This window comes from Cetorhinus maximus, chromosome 14, assembly GCF_964194155.1.
Source record: "Cetorhinus maximus chromosome 14, sCetMax3.hap1.1, whole genome shotgun sequence".
Classification (NCBI taxonomy): domain Eukaryota; kingdom Metazoa; phylum Chordata; class Chondrichthyes; order Lamniformes; family Cetorhinidae; genus Cetorhinus; species Cetorhinus maximus.
Genome location: NC_135892.1, coordinates 12,021,489 through 12,034,871, shown reverse-complemented (window position 1 = coordinate 12,034,871; position 13,383 = coordinate 12,021,489). Strand labels below are relative to the sequence as shown.

At 41.8% G+C, this 13,383-nt stretch overlaps 1 long non-coding RNA gene across 1 annotated transcript in view; it reads left to right on the top strand.

Moving 5' to 3' along the window:
* LOC144690073 (uncharacterized) overlaps positions 1 to 13,040 on the top strand; it is a 57,034-nt gene extending 43,994 nt beyond the window's left edge. Inside the window, exon 3 of the long non-coding RNA XR_013578746.1 lies at positions 12,905 to 13,040. This is a non-coding gene — a long non-coding RNA (uncharacterized LOC144690073). The remainder of the gene's footprint in view (positions 1 to 12,904) is intronic.
* The last annotated feature ends 343 nt before the right edge of the window (positions 13,041 to 13,383 follow it).

Below are 13,383 nucleotides of genomic sequence, written 5' to 3'. Positions count from 1 at the left end.
GGAGGATTCACCACTCATCTGCTGTGTACTGAGGTATTTCTGACCAGGCTTTGAATTTGGATAAGCTGAAACTTAAGGCGCCCTGCATCCAAAGTTTAAATGAATTCAAAGAAAGCTACACACACAGGTTATGCTTTCTATCTACCAGCGTTGAACGACAGTGATATCAAATGTCTACTTGTGAACATTCTATAAAATAGGTGGTGGTATTCAGCACAAAACAACAAAAACGTGCATTTATACAGCGCCTTTAATGTAGTTAAAAAGCCCTACAGCACTTCACAGCAGCAATTATCGAAGAAAATTTGACACGTGTAAGGAGATATTAGAACTGCTGAACAAAAGCCTGGTCGGAGAGGTGGGTTTGCGCTGTTTGAGCACTTTATAAAGTTCAGACAGATTTGATCTGTTCCTATTTTAAATTTAAAATGAGGCGCTCTGGTTTGTATGAACCAATCAGGGCCATTTTGCTTGAATTTTCGACCATGTGAATGAAAGCTGGCAAAGCAGAGATTAATATTTGACTGTAGTTTACCAGGCAGAGGCTTGCCCTGTAAATTAAAACCCATACTCTATCGATATTGTGAAATTTGTGCACCAGAAACCAGTCTAAGAAGTAAAGTGATTACCCTCACAACAAGCATGGAATAACAACTGAGAACAAAATTAAAAATGTCCAAACTGTCATCAGATTTTTAGATTGTGTAGCAATAGACTGCACACAGGATGATTCATGACTCATACTGAGTTTATAAAAACATTGATGCAGTTCATCAGAGAGGCAGACTGATGGAACACTAGGGAACATTTGAGACAGGAAGTCAGGTTCTGGGATAATACTAATGGAGTTACTCCTTCCCATTAAGAAAAACAGTGGGAGGACGAGCAACCAATCGCTTCTCAATTCAACGAAAAGCACTGTGTTTGTGAAATGTTATCAAAATAAACAGAATGCATCAATCAGCTAAATTTGAATTGAGCATAATACAGGAAAATTTGCAATCCTGCAAACTTTGATCAGGCACAGAAACCGGGAAATGAATGGCTGGGTCCTCTGAAAAAAAGAATTGGAAACTGTTGTGTGATTAGTTAGCGATGTCAACAAGGTAATAACCGAATATTGAGATGTTAGTTTAACTAATTTTTGCTGAGTTTCACAAACATGATGACAACAAGGCTGCAGTTTGAGAATTACAGCAGACGCTTGCAGCCGAAGTAACTTTAAGGAGTTTCTGGAATTCATTTGAAAGTAATGCAAACAGGAAAGTAATGAAAACTACCACAAGGAGTAATTGAGGAGAATTACGTAGGTGCGCTTAAGAGAATGCTAGATAAATGCATGTGGGAGAAAGATCTAGAAGATTTTCTAGAATCAAATCAAACTGAATAATGGCTTTAAGATCTTACTTAATCACAACTTCTTTAAGTACTATGATAGCACTATAACTCCATTAGCAAGCATAATCCCTGAAACAAAACAGAAAATGCTGGAAAAACTCAGCAGGTCTAACAGCATCTGTGGAGAGAAAAACAAAGTTAACGTTTCGAGTCCGTATGGCTCTTCTTTATAGTCCCTGAGCTTTACTCTAGATTCGATAATGGCACTGCAATGAAGTTGTGGTGTTAGATTAGACTTGATCATGGGAAGAAGAGAGAGAGAACCTGGCTACCAGTGTGGGTATATGTACAATGAAGGCACATTACCTAAGCCATTCGTTGGAATATTATTTCTAGGAGGGGAAATCAAGGATCAAATGCGATTAATGTACTTCTGGAAAACAACATGGTTTCCTCATGATTAGGCGTTTCATTGCAAACGGAAAACAAGGAATTGGCATTGATATAGATTCAAAACACATTACTGAGAATAACCAGGAGAACTCCAGAGCTGGACACAAGAAATCAACAGATGTACAGACTTTTGGACTTTAAGGGAATCAGGGGGTAGCCCAGGAAAGTGGTGTTGAGGTAGCTATGATCTTATTGAATAGTGAGGTAGGTTCGAAGGACCGTATGACCTGCCCCTGCTCCAGTTTCTTGTGTCCTAATGCACTATAGCATGGCCAGATTTCTCTACCTCAAATCCTGACTCAAAAGAATGGCATGAATGTTCCTGGAAATTTGCCCAATCTGACACGATTCCACCATCCATCCCCCATATCCTTCCTTCCTCCATCGTCCTCTGTTCCCCAATTCTTGTGAAAGCATGCTGGAGAGCTTTAATTGACAGCTCATGTGTCCAACATGCTGGAGCTGTGTTTTGTCTAACAAGTGAATCTAAGGCGATGACGAGCAGATGGCCCAACTTGCGCACACACCAGAAATCAGCGTCTGAGCATGAGGGGGAAGGAATCGGAACCTGAAATGCAAATAATTAGAATAGTCACACAAAATATATTACAAATTGCATTCTATTATGCTTCTCAATGTCTAATAATCCCAGTATAGAGATTGGGAAGGTCAAATTATTGCATATTACAGCACATGAGATTGGGGAAGCGTTTCCAGTCTTGTGACTAACTTTTTTAACCAACTTTTGACTCTACGCAATTAAAATATTATTATATTAGGATATATTTCATGATTGCTGTAACCTGAAGACAAGGACTGGGTTTTCTGGCCTCCCGAGAAGGGGTTTGAGGCAGGGAAACCTGCAAAATGCCTTGGGCTTCATGCCCATCACCTCTCTGCTCACCCCTGCCCCCTCCGTACTTTTACCTGTGGTAGGGGAGGAGTTGGGTAGCTAGCCCACCCGTGCCCCCGCCATGGACCAATTAATGGCCACTTAAGGGCCTCAACCTGCCAACTCCGTTGTTGAACAGCACCTTCCAAACCCGCAAGCGCTACCACCTAGAAGGACAAGAGCAGCAGATGCATGGGAACACCACCACCAGCAAGTTCCCCCTGAGTTGGAACTTATAACGCCGCTCCTTCACTGTCGCTGGGTCAAAATCCTGGAACTCCTTTCCAGGGTGTACCTACACCACATGGACTGCAGCAGTTCAGGAAAGCAGCTCGCCACCACCTTCTCAAGGGCAATTAGGAACGGGCAATAATTGCCCACATCTCACGAATGAATATTAAAAAAATCAGTGGTGGGGGAGACCCACGTTAAATATCCAGCCTGGCAGCTTTTACTGTGTGGGCTGGGGGTGGGCAGGGGGTGCCTCCCTGATGGGCCCACTGGCTTTTGAGCCTGGCCCCAGTGATACTCTCGCCCACTGCAACCACCATCCCCCGCCGTCCCTCCTGGCAACTTACTTTTCATCCTGGTCCTGGTTCCTCGGCCATGGGGACAATTACAATCCCAGCAGTGAGCAACACTCCCAGTGGCACTGCTGGGATCAGAGAGCTGCCGGCCATTCGATTGGGTTGGACTTTCTGGGTGGGATGGGCGGGGAAGTCCCACCTTAAAGCAGTTGGATCCATGTGGGCGAACCTGACATTTTCATTTGGGGCAAGTGGTCCCTTAAATCCAGCCCTATCAGTTTGCAATATCAGATTTTATAGCCTGTTTAACTAAATTACTTTGAACATGGTGACGTCGCTGTTAAACTCATGGACAAAGATGTCCACTAGTATCTCAATCAATGAGTTCTAGCTTGACATTTTGAAATCTTAGCCTCAGTTGAAAGTACGAATATAAATGATGCCCATTGCAACATGACTGAACGGTCACCAACGGTCTTCCACTTGGGAAGCTGAGACAAGGAATGGAATCATACTTTTCCCACTGCAACAAAATTCTCACAATGTCATTGTGCTCTTTAGTATAACAAAGAATGGTTCGCTCAGCATTATTATTGCTTAACACAAGTGTCAATAGGCATTAGGCCACCAATCCCCAAATGAAAGATGTGAGCTAGACCAGTGAGTTAAAGTTGGAGAGCTAATTAGTGATGAAGAAATGATCACCAATTTAGGTGTTCCTTTTTTGTTAATTCTACCTAATAGGCAGATTAAAAGATTTTATGTATTTTATATCTAAATAGATAGAGAGAGAGAGATAGAGATAGAGAGAGTGAAATAGATAGAGAGATATAGATAGAGAGAGAAAGAACAAGATTTTATCTGACCCTTAGGGATAAATTCCCCACAACATTATGAAATGATTTTGTGTTTTTGCAGCATTGTCCGTTGGGAATTTCTGCAATAAAAATGCCAGGCAGATGATTGTGCACAGAATATCAGATGAGTGTTTTCCAGAAATACTTATTTACAGAGCTCAGCTGGGAGAGAAAGAAAACACCTCACATAGGTGAACTCAGATCCTGGAAGAGGAAGATCCCGTTCCTAAGAATAATTGACGAGCGGGACATCAAAGCGGCCTCAGGAAACTTACTGGCACTTTTGTAAGAGAGTGTGAAAAGTACATTCTACTCAAATATATACTTCCAGCAACCAAACTCACTGATCATACATGGGGTTATTCATACCCTGCACAGACAAATTTACTGGATAGGAACATAACTGGGAAAACAGAAGTTAAGATATTAAGATGCTCCTCATTTATTTCCTGCTATTACTGGCCATCCTCATATCATGTCCAAGATTGGCATCAGCAGCATCATTAAAAACATTCCCCTCTCTTTTAATAAAGAGGTTTGATCTTAATACTTATTGCTGGTTCTGCTGCCTTTTCTGTGGTTGATTTGTATGCTATCGTTTAGTCCCAACACTGAAATGTTAAGAAAGGAATTACAAAAAAAAACCTGTTAGTTAATTATCCCTTTGAAGATCAAATCAAAATTGTTTTGTCTCCGCTTGGTTAGCCGAATGCCGTGATATTAAACTGTCATAATATTGCTGTGGTGTAACGAAGGGGTAAACACTCGAATTAAAAACTCAACTCAGGGCAAATTGTACGCCAGGAATGCTCACTTCACCACTGAGCACACAGAAGCCTTGGTGAGCTTGCTTGAGCTTTGCTGATGTCCTTTTGGTCCTATGACTAAGAGCAATAGTCAACAAATGTTGGAAATCAGTGATTGATGGCCGTGTATTTATAGTCCATTTAGATGAAAGGCCAATCATACCAGCATGTAACCCTCAAGGTCCTGCAGGACGATGTATATTCATCTGATTTCCCCCCGCTGTACTTGATCCTGTTTGAAGTGTAGTAGATTAAGGAGAAAAATGATTGGGGTAGAGCTAGACTGGGAACAAAGTACCTGGATTTGGTCACTGATAAAGTCCCTTTGCTGAAGCACAGCTCAGCATTGCTCGGTTCAAGCATGTAGAGGAACAACGGCCAAAAAAAAGGAGTCCTCCGTGTTACCATGTGGCCGTGGTGTTTTCAGATTAAGCGAGGGATTAAGGCATTTTACTCGTCAACTTGAGATGCTTTGTTAGGAACTGGAGAGACTTGAGCTCCTTTGTTCTTAAACCACATGTTAGTAAAAACCAAATGGGCATTTAATCCTGACAGACAGCAGAACTTGACATCAATTTGTCCCCTGAGAGGTGACCAGCAGTTTGGGCATTTTTTCTCTCTCTGTGACTGACTAACTGTTGTTTCTTGTGTGTGTGTTTCTTTGTGTCCTGATGCCTGTGCTGTCTGTACACACAGTCGTGGTCTTGCTCGCAATAATTCACTACTGCCAGTGGATTGATTAACAGTTTTATAGACCAAAACACACGTTTAATGTTAAAAAAAATAAAACATTAAGTGTCATACCATTTCATAAATAGGGCTAAAATATGTTATTACTTACCGCAGATCAAAAAGATCTATAAAGGTAAAATAAAACAGACTATATATTTTTAACAGAGCTGCTCTCTGCTTTCCAAGTAATAACGAAACTCTCTCCTCCTTCTCACAGTTTGAAAACTACAATTTTCCTGCGCTCTCCAAAGAGTTTAATTCCCTCTAGTAGCACGCTGATTAATGAGTTTACATAAAATTTCTTTGTGTGGTATTTTGCCGCTGTTGTTAACCTATTTAAAATAAGCAGTTTAACAGCTGTGTTAAAGTAATGCATAAAGGAACTTTACGTGACTGTGTTAACCAGTGTGCTACCATGAGACAGCAAGAACCCCCTTAGAAGTTTCACTAAAGTGTACGCACTGATTGAAATTGTGTTGTTCCCATTTCATTCCAGGTGTGCTGGAACATGCAACATTGTCATTTTAAAAAAATAATCTTCCCCCTTTGCTGAGGGTCCATCTTATCTTATGGCACCACGGCTGCTGACTGTTCTCTTGTATGAACCTACCAGAGCAACTGGGAGTGGGGTATTTGATTGGGGGTGGGGGGGTGGGGGTGGGAGGAGGAAGCCACAGCCAAACCCAAAAGGCAAAACACTGCGGATGCCGGGAATCTGAAATATAAACCGAAAACGTTGGAAACACTCAGCAGGTCAGGCAGCATCTGTCAAACTCAAGATCTGTCAAACAGTAGAGCCCAAACCCACCTCGACCCACCATCCATTCTCCAGCAGGCGTCATCGGGACAGAAAACTTGCCCAAAGTATTTTCTTCTATTTCCTCATCCTTCCTCCCTAGCCCGGGGCCCTGCTGTTAATTGTGAAATTCAGCGGCTGAGATCAGCTGATCAACATAGGCACGGATGAGGCCCGGGATTATTTCAGGACCGCGTTATGTATTGTAGCTCGTGTCGTGACCGATGCTGGAAAAACCTTTTAAACACAGAGGGGCGGAAGGAAAAAAAAAAGTCTTGCATTTTGAAAGTGCCTTTTGCGACCATAGGATATCTCAAAATACTTTACAACCACTGAAGTATTTTTGAAGTGCAGTCACTCTTGTAATGTAGGAGACTCAGCAAGCGATTTGTGCACAGCAAGCTCCCACACGCAGCAAGGTGATAATGGCGGACAATCTGCTTTTGTGATTTTGAGGGATAAATATTGGCCAGGACGCTGGGGACAACTCCCCTTCGGAATCGTGGCCATGAAATCTTTTACGTCCACCTGAGAGGATAGATAAAGCCTTGGTTTAGCATTTTATCCAAAAACAGCACCTCTAACAGTGCAGCACTCACTCAGTGCTGCACTGGAGTGTCAGCTTTATGAATTTTGTGCTCAAATCCTGGAGTTGGACTTAAACCCACAAGCTCCTGACTCGGAGGGAAAAGTGCTACCAGCTGAATTACGGTAGGTTTAAGTCATACCAACCCGAACTGGGGTTATAAAAAGTGTTCTCCAGGTGACCATGCTCTTTCTGAGCAATTTAGCGAAAGTGAAAAGACCTTATAAGAACAATTAGAGGCAAAGCCCCAAACTGACTGGCTGAAAATCTGTGATCCATGTACCTTGATTGTGTTCCTGTTCATTGTTGCTTCCTAATGGGAATTTACTTATTCCTGAATCAGTTGTTTTACAAATAAAAGAAAAAAAAATATGAATCTTCTTTGTCGATAATTGCCACAGCAAAAGAATAAAGAAAACAGAGAAAAATGCAGTGAAATTTATGACCTAACATTCCTTCGGGGTCGGGTAATTTATCAAATCCCCTGCTTCTGGTTTCAATTATGCAGCTATCGCGAAAGTCACCTATTTTAGCAGGTTCATTTGCCTCAGTAGGGAATGTAAGGGTTTTGGTTTTAATGCTTCACCTCGCATGCAGTTGATCCCTTTTCTGTGCAAGACTTTTGCAAAAACATTGACCCGTGGCTGAGAGAAAGTGTACAGTGCTGCAGCCCCTCCGGGCTGGCCTTCCAATTTCATCTCCGCAGAAGTTTGCTTGCAGTGACTGTGGTAGAGTGGTGATAAATCCCATTTTTATGGCTGAGGAATTCCAGCCTCTTTGCAGAGCTGACAATTCCCCACCTCCTCATGCCCGTTTGGACAGTTTCAGAGCTGGACTCATCTGGATCTGTTTAGCGCTGGACCTGCCTGTATCTGATCCGAGAGAACAGGTCAAGATAAAGGAGAGAAGGGCTGAGGAAACAAGGTGATGTGCAAGGCAGAAAAGAAAATGAGCAAAGGGTTTCCAGTAAAAAACATGAGTACATGCCAACTACTGAAGCAAGCAATTAAACAGACCCCATCCTCACTTGTCCCAACTTTCCTCAGCAGTGTTTATAAAACTATCGGACACCAGATCCCCACAATGTACATTATTCATAGGGGGCAAATGTCACCTTCACTAAAAGTTCCACATAGCCTATTAAAAAACCCTACTTGCTGTTACAAAGTAAATACTTTTTATAGTCTCGTAAAAAGAGTAGAAGGGGTTGTGCCACTTTTAAAGAAAAAATATTGGAGTTCGTAAAAGTGAATGTTGAGTTTTCATATTCTTTCCTTTCTTCCGTGCTTTGGGGCTGGAAGGTCGGGGGCGGGGAGCGGGGGGTGGGCGGGAATGTGGGAATTCTGTTATTTCTGTTCTGTACCAGTCAGATATAGTCCAACAAAGTGGAGGGAGCATATAAATCATCGAGGGTTCAAAGAGTAGAAATACTTATTCTGTCACCTGTCTGATTCTCTGAGGGCAGTGGTAAGGTATTCCCAGATCAACAAAATAGTCATTTTGATCCATTGTGGACCTCTCTATAACATATGAATTAAGAACAGGAGTAGGCCATTTGGCCCTTCGAGTCTTCCCTGCCATTGAATAAGATCCTGGCTGATTTTCTACTTTCCTGCACTATCCCCATGTCCCTTAATTCTCTTAACACCCAAAAATCTATCAATCGCAGTCTTGAATATACTCAGTGACGGAGCACACATAGCTCTCTGGGCTGGAGAATTCCAAAGATTTACAACCCTCTGAAATGTCTCCTCATTTCAGTCCTAAATGGCCAACTCTTCACATTGAGACTGCGACCCAGTGTTCTAGATTCCCCAAATGGGAAAAACATTTTCTCAGCACCTACCCCTTAAGAATTTATACATTTCAATGAGATCACCTCTCTCATTCTTCTAAAGTCCAGGGAATATAGGCCGAGCCTACCCATTCACTCCTCAAAGAACAATCCCCTTATTCCAGCAACAAGTCTAGTGAACCTTTGTTGCATTTTCTATGAGAAGGAAACATTTTTGAAGTTCTCCATGTTCTGTGTTAGAAGCTCAGCGAATCCCCTGTTGAATTAATGTCAGAAATAGTGATTGGCATTGTATTAAACAGCGTGGGTCAGAGATCCAGGTTCGAAGCAGTTTCAGTTGAGTTACCGATCTCAGTGTGGGTTAATAGTTGGGCCATTAGAATTGGGCACAGTGTCCATGAGTTAACGATGGAGGGGGATACAGGAAATTGTCAAGGTTCACATTCCTGATTGCTGCCCTGTAGCTTTTGCAACGATGTGCACAGGCCATTAATATTTCTTCTCCTATCTGATGGGAAAAGGTAATACTGTGATGTCTAGTTTGACTATCCATTCAATGACCTCCTGAGATGGCGAGTGGGGAAATGAGGTTCCTCCTGCAACATATCTTAGCGGGCAGGTTGAGGTGATGTGCTCCAAGGTCTGGGACCCATTGCCACATTCACATTTTGGGTTGTCCCTCACGTCCCACATGCTGCATCATCCATGCCCTACTGTGCGGGTTTGGTTGAGCGCCTCCCACTGTCCTCGAGGGGAGTTGAAGCCTGGGACCTTTTACTTACGCAGTACAAGTCCCATGATTCCATCCCTGGCGTGGTTCCCTTGATGAGAAACAGCCTGCACACGGTCTCCCCGTGTGCGTGTGCTAGGTCATCGTGAATTTGTTTGCAAATATCATCAAGAAGACAACCAAACAGGTAAAATGAAACCGTCAAAAATGGTGCAGGTATTGGTAAGCCATCACCACAGCATTAAAACAGGAACCTGGTGCATTCCACCCCTGACTGATCTGCTGACCTTCACTCATAGAATCGCCTGTGAAGATTCTGCAATAGTTTGACGTCTGGGCGAACCTGCCACAACCCATGAGCAGCTCACCCTATACTCCCGGAACGAATGGCATTAGAGGGCAGAGGAGAGAAGATTGAAGGAGAGAAAAAACAAATCCCTCCTCCCACAATACCTTATTGTTGAAAATAATTTTTCTGTTTATTTTTCCCATCATCTGATGCATTCTGACAAGATTTAGTTCACAGGTTCATAACTTTGAAACTCTTTAAAAACAGTTAAAAACTACGAGGAGCAAATAAACCTATAAACTTTGAGGGAATCTACGCTCTTAATGAATTACGGAAGCTGTTAGCTGACTTTACAGAGCTCTTATTCTTTCTTCAAGATGAATGACACCTGTCCGTGTAGGTTACGGGGGGTTTCCATTGCTGTGACATATAACAGCTTATATAGCAGCTACTCCAAAAGAAGCCAGTGCTCTCAGCTCAAGGGGAAAGTTATCCCACTTTCTGACATTAAAGAAATATTTGAAAAAGGCCTCATCTAAGTAAGTGTCAGATATAAACAGCCATGAGATATCACACTGTGTGTGATGAAACTATTTACTGCAGCTTTCAAATCACAGTGTTTGTTTGTTGTGAAGTGATTTTTTTTCAGGATTATACTTTGCGATACTCACATACAATCTAGGATATAGGGCAGAACTTTATGTCCCGTGGGTGGACGTGTGCCAGACCCAAATCGGGCGTAAAAAAAAGCACACGATGGCATTGGGCGAGTGTCCCACGCTATCGCGCACTCATGCGACAGTCTGGTCGGCGGGTGGGCGCGAGAGTTGGCATTAATTAAGAGGCCTATTAAGGCCACTAAACTAGCAATTAAGACAGATTTTATGCTGCCCGTACAACCTGACGGTTGGCGGGTGGGCGAATTGGACAGGCGGCCTTTACATTTTTGAGGGAACCTCATCAATCGGCAGGATGAGGCTTCCGACATTAATTCAAAAAAATTTAAATGTTTTGCCATAATTTTTGTTATGTTTGTGTTGATGTGAGTGAGCCCTATGGGGAGACATTGTCTCCCGATTTTCGAAACCTTTATTTTTGATTTTAAAATTCTTCAGCTCCCTGAGGCAGCCCCCTGCCTTCAGGGACATTTCATTGCGCATGCTCCCCCCCACCCCCCACCGAACCTGCGCTGACTTCAGCGCTCACCCTCCTCCCGCCCCCACCCCCAGCAGCGCTAAGCTTCTCAGCGCACCTTTCACGCTGGCTGGCTGTTAATTGGCCAGCCAGTCAGCGTGAACTTGTGGTCGGGGGCTGATTGCGGGCTGCGGCCTGTTTCCTGGCTGCTCCCGGGCCCGCCCACCATGCCCGCTCGACAACCCAAACATCCTGCCCATAACTTTTAACTGGAGACTTGACAGCCGCATTAACCCACTCAGTGGAGGCTTTACAATGAAACATATTTAACACAGGCATACAACAAGTAAACACACAAGCATACAGACAAATACACATACACATAGATGCACACATGTATATACACACACAGGCACATGCACACACAGACCTGTGCACGCAAACATAGATGCACAATTGCAAGCAAAGAAGCATACACACATACACACACAAAGACAAACCCAAGAAAACACACAAGCATACCTACATATACACACACAGATACATATACTCACAGACAGATGCAGACACCTATACACTCACAAGCAGATGCACAGACACACACAAATACACAGATGGACACACACACATGAACAGTCAGGCAGACACGGACACATAACATGTATATAACAATTTCCATGTGACGTCACTATCTGTGTATGAGGGATTAAGTTCTTTTAAATTTATAGATTAATCAAGATCTGCAAAATCACATCAAGCCACAATCAACCCAACACCGATGTTAAAAAAAAAATCCTGAAAATACCTTGACATTTCAAGATTAAACCTGGTTTCAGTTTTGCTCCTTATAAACAGCAACCTCACAGGCAATTCTGTTTCATATCAGCATCATTATGAAAGGTTTGCTTCTATTCTTCATGACAGATGACACGTATAGTTGTGTGGGTGTGTAAGAAGCGCAGATTCCCTGACTGTAAGCATAAAGCCCTTGGTCCAGTGCAACTATAATATACCACGAGGCGTTGCCATAAAATAAGGGGAAAGTCTTCTTAGTGATATTGAGTAGAGTGACTTCCATAAGAACTCTCCTTCCTTTGTTAGTTTTAAAATCCCGCACATTGTATAGAGAGATCGCTACTATTACAGAAGCATTGAACTTAAACTTCTACTGAAAGCTATTGGCAGGGGTAGGAGGGAGAAATAGCGTGACTAAGGATTTTGTACTGTTAGAAACTGATTTATTTTAATGGTACAAAAGGTAATGACAGGCATGTGTGGTTTTATCACCAAATTGCAATGCGGTGATATTTTCCTCATGTAACTAAAAGTAATCTGAAACAGTCAGTTCTTACAAAGCAAAATTAAAATTGACTTGAAACATTTGTGCAAAAAAAGGAGTAACAGGTCTGAAATGATCCATATTAGTGAGAGTACTAAATAGTTATACTGTTACTAACTTGGCATTGAATAAATAGATTATTAATGAAAAGAACAAAAACACTAAAGGATATAAATCCCAAATATATACAATAAATGAAACACTGATTGTGATGAACATGCTGATGATTATTTAGTTAGCATTTTGACCTTTCTGAATGTTGTTTTTTTTTGCACTTTTGCACAATTCTCTGTAAAACTAAAACATATTAAACAGTCATTTCTAAATTCTAAACAGTAAATTCTAAACTAATATATAATATTAATGCTAATACTGAAAGCCAGTCAGTTGCACCAAGGATCATTAGTTTATATGTGTGAAAGGAAGAGCCAATCACCATATGAGCAAGATAAGGGTTAATGCTATTTATTAAAGTATTTTTAAAAACAAATTGTTTCAAAAGATGCCATAATATCAGGTAAGAAAATGATGTTTAAAATGGAATCTTTTATTTGGTCAGGTGAAGATGTATTGTGTGCCTTCATTTAAAATTAAGTTTTCCTTCCCAATGCTGTTGTATTCTTTATACAGAAGGAACAATGATTGTTTGGAAGAGGGGAACAGCTACAATACATGGTTACAACAGATGAAACGACAACAGTGTCATTCAATGCGTACCAAACATTTGGAGGCATGAAAGCATTGTACAAATCAAACTCAATGAGCTTACAAGATCCCGCGGCGTTTATTAAAATATGATTCTGAATATGTTAAATAAATAACATTTACGCCATGGCACTTGGCTTTGGCAAAAAAAATCTGAAACATCTTAGTCGGAATTCTTGGCAAAGCATGTGAAACACTACATCCTCAGAGATTTCATCCACAGAAATAACATCAGGGTTCCGGTGCATATTCTGCTACTCAAATCCTTTCGTCAAATTGCTACTCTCCATTTCGAGCTTAAATGGTGGATGCTTTCGTTGCTGCAAGTTATTTGACATTTCCAAACAACCCTGCATTTGTAAAGAAAACAGTGGCCTTACTGCAGTAACCCCAGGAAAATTCAA